This window comes from Gavialis gangeticus, unplaced genomic scaffold, assembly GCF_001723915.1.
Source record: "Gavialis gangeticus isolate Ggan-Ray unplaced genomic scaffold, GavGan_comp1, whole genome shotgun sequence".
NCBI classification, from domain to species: Eukaryota; Metazoa; Chordata; order Crocodylia; family Gavialidae; genus Gavialis; species Gavialis gangeticus.
Window position 1 is genome coordinate 52,574,539 of NW_017728992.1, and position 4,426 is coordinate 52,578,964.

The window sequence follows — 4,426 nt, forward strand, 5'->3', positions numbered from 1 at the left end:
TGCTATTACCTCAGCCAGTGTCCATTTTGATTCATTCCTGTGTCCTCGCTTAACTGGAGATTGGTGAAAATCTACTTCTGTATTGATGCACTGCATCAACAGGAAAGGTAAATGTTACTTAAACACCCTGCGTTGCCTATTCTGGGTACCTGATGTGAAACAGCAATGTAGGGTAGCTGTGTTTCTGTTCAGTGTGGTTTGTTGTCCTGGAAGAAAATAATGAATCCTGGTAGTACTGCTAAACTCAATTGCAGTTTAAAATTAAAAGTGATGGCTGGGAGGTGAAGGTCGGATAAATCATCTGGAAAACAGCAATTTTTGATTGCTGACCAGGATTTCCCCCATGTTAAAAGATTTTTTTAAAATAATGGAAATACTTAAGGCCCTCGTCACTGGAGTTAAACACATTTTTCTTCCAGTCTAATTTTAGTTCCATAAAAACATTCTATATATCACCAATAAATAAATATATAATATAATCCAATTACATTTATCCTATTTTCTTCCTTATTTAACTGAAATATTTGTTAAGTTATACTGTTTAACCATACTTGTTACATCTGTTATTATTTATGTACAAGAAATGCCATTTATGGAGCAGAATCCCGTTGCACTAGGCACTTTACAGATATATGATGGATAAGACTTTCCTAGTCCCAGAGAGAATGTGTATGTGGTAGGATACTACTGATAGGCAAAGGTCAGTAGAAAGATGAGATAACTGAACAGTTCTGCAAAAAAAAGTCTTCATTTAACCGTAATGTTATTGCAGGTTTGCCACTCATTTAGAATTAATCAAAGGTTTAAACAGGCAAAAACAACAACAACAAAAAGAATATGCTTACTGTTAAATCAGATTTTCTGCTTACTGCTGGGTTCTACTATGTACCATGTTATGTTCCTAGAGCTAAAAGTGCATGGCAACCAGAACCTTTATCCAATGGATGCAACATAATGCAATGTGGAAAATGTACCAGGTCTGAATATAAGGCTTTTGTACCAGCTCTTCTACTGATGCAAATTGGCCTAGTTTTAATGAGTCAATAGAACTCAGTTAATTTATACCAGTTTAGTAGGTAGTTTGTCAAAGGGTTAGATTTAGTGTGAGATTCCTTGCTCCTCAAGAAAAAAAAATTAAATTGTTAAAAAAATACAACCTTACTCCTTACCTATTATTCACAACTGGTTGTAGAATCTTTTTTCTTTTGTGCCTTGACAATGGAAGGACAAGTGAACAAAGAAACAAGAGAAAGAACAAGAGAAATACAGAGTTACATTGGCATAAATTATTCAAGTTCTATGGGCAGATCTTTTGGACAAACTGCAGTGATTACAATTTAACTTTATACACTAAATCTTTTATTTCTTCAACAAAGTAGCTCTCATTCTCCAATAAGGTAGAACGTTATCAATCTTTATTTTCAGTTGGTCCCCCATCATCCTATTGTCTTGTATTTCTCTGGAGTGTTTTAAAACAGAAACAAAACTACAATAAAATAAACTTTTCTTTCTTTCATTGTTTCTTTACAGAAGTTTTGCAAAAGTTGTATGATTAGTTTATAGGGTTTTATATCTGAATGTGTGTGTGCATGCATGTGTGTATGAGAGAAAGAGAAAGAGAGAGAGAGAGTTGCTTTAAACAGTTACACTTCACGCAGGTATGGATTTTGGGTTGACAACTCAGAGGTGAACTAACTTTAGATTGGTCTGAGCCTAATCTAAATTGGGTTAACCTAGATTAATGAACACCTGTACATGCTTGTAGCACAGCCCCAGGGCTTGGAAAATGCAGCAATTTTTCACAGCAGTGCTTCCTCATACTTTGACACAATGCAAACACTTCTTAAGAGTTTGTGGAAGTGAAACTCAGTTATGGAATAATTAAATTTCTTGGACCCAAAAGTTTAACTTCTAGAAAGACTGATTTAAGTGCATTCCCTACTGAGGCCAATCAACTGTAGGTAATACAGTCTGTTCTGTAGCATCTTTCAGATGAGTCAAAATCAGGGACCTGTATACTTTTGTGCATAACATTAGAGTTACAAAATACTTGTATATTGGCCTAATTTTCCTTCCTTTGTCAATGGCTTGTGGATCAACTGCTCAGGCCAACGTAGTTCATCAAAGTGTGTGTGTGTAGAACAAAGCTTTCTGAAATTGACTTCTAAGCATTGTGCAAAACCACTAAAGAACACTTACTATACTATTATTTTAGAACAAAATTTGTCCTTTCCCAGATGCTTTATGTTATTTATCTGCATTATGGATGTGTCTAGAGACTCCAGAATTACATTCCAGTTTCCTCTGATTCTTCTTATGGTTCTGTAGATGTATGTATTCTGTGTAGATTGGCAGTTAAATTCCTCCACAGGCCTATGGTCACCTAACATTTTCAACTTCAGCTATGGTGAGACTCTCAAATGGCATTTTGTGTGTTTATATGTACATACATTATAGACATGTGGAAATAAAGAATAATGGTGGAAAGACTCAGGAAACATAAAGAGAATATTGCTTGGTTTCTGAAATATGCTATTTCAATAACAAGTGATAGCTGTGCATATGTGAGAGAGTGGCTGAGAATCCCTTATAAGACCACAAAACATCTGTAGAAGATATTTCTACCTTTACATCTTTTATTGGTGTCCATATTGCATGGGAAATTAAGTTGGAGGATTGCATGGTGAAAGACAATGAGGAGTCCTGAGTAGATTGATATACATTATTTTCCACATGTGTGCTTTATTTTCATGCTCATGTCTTTTCCTGAAAGCTTTGTGATATGGTGTTCTTTTATTAGCAATTCGTACCTTTTACATGCTGTGTGAGATAGCAAACTTATTTTATTCAAACACAAAGGAGAGAAGATGAACAAGAATCTATAGTACCTCACATATATTAATATTCTAATACAATAAAAAGCTTAGTCCATCTGTCTGTTTGTAATACTCTAGGCCAATAGCACATGTGCCACCAATAGGGCAGGCAGCAATTGGCTGGCCTGGGTGGCTGAAGGCACAACTTTGCACTGGGGCTCAGGGGAGGAGGCAGAGGCAGTTAGGGGTGAGGGAGCCACCATGCTGCACCCCCCCTCAACAATGGCCAGTAGGGAGGGGAGCAGGAAGGGGGGCATCATAGTGGCCTGCTGCCACTGCCGCCAGGGGAAGGGCCGTGGAGTGGGGGTAGTGGGGCTGGGGCTATGCTAGGCTGTTTCTGTTGGGGGGGCAGGCTGCACTCAGGCCAGGCCATCTTGTGGGTCAATCGGAGCCTAGTGGCACCTCCAGGGGCACGGATGGGTGGCTTCCACCACTGCATGCACCATGGGGGAGTTGGGAGAAGGTGGGCACATTCCCTCTACTTGGCTCTCCTGTGCCACGCCTCTGGATGACCCACTGGGCTCTGATTGCCCCATGACCCAACCTGGCCTGGCCCGGCCCAGCCGGGGCCCCATTCACTGTGAATGGGGCCCCAGCTGAGCCAGGTCATGGGACAATTGGAACCTGGCAACTCCTCCAGAGGTGCGGTGCTGGGTAGCCAAGGGGGGGATGCGTGGCCCCCTGGTCTGTGCATGGGGCAAGAACAGGCTGCAGCTGTGGGATGGGCTCAGCCTCTGCTGCCTGCTTTGCTGCTGCTGCTTTGGCCTCAATCTGTCCCCACCTAGTCAAAAAGAAACTATATTCAAAGAAACTTACCTGCCTGCTGGGTCAGCTGCAGTCCTGTATGCTCAGGGTATCTCACTATTCCTGCCCCTTCCCCACTGCTGCGGCATCCAGTGGCCAGGCTGCCCTGTGTTTGTGGGGGGTGGGGCTGATCCCCATTATCCCCCACTTCCACCACCTATGGGAAACAGGGAGTGGGGGGTGGGGGTTTGCATGTGGCTGGATGCAGAGCAGTGGCAGCATAGGGCACTGGGTGGCAGCTGCAGCCACCATGTGCAAGCTTCCCTCCCACCTCGTTCCTAGGAAGTGGCAGTGGCGCAGGGTGGAGCAGAAGGGGATGCAGGGGTGCACAGTGTGGGACGCAATGCAGCAGGGGGTTGGGGGGAGTGGGGCTGGACCTGTAGCAGTGGTGGGGAGAGGGGGCAGCTGTGGGGGGAAGAGAGGCGTGGGGTGGAGCCTGAAGTGCCAGAAGGGGGTAGTGAGGTGGAGGACAGAGTGGTGGAGGAGGGGGAGCAGCACCAGGGGGGAGTGAGCCTGGGCCCGGACTGGTGGTGGTAGTGGGGCTGGGACTGGTGTGGTGGGAGAGAGGGGTGGGCCCAGTGCGGCAGGGGGAGTGGGTCCAGGCCCAGAGTGGCAGGGGAGCAGGGCTGACCCAGAGCAGTGGTGGGAGAGGGGGGAGTGGGCCCAGTCCCAGAGTGGCAGGGGGGGGGGGGGGGCTGGATGTGGGGCGCTGTCGACGCCCCCCCCCCCCCCCTTCTTTGTGGGGA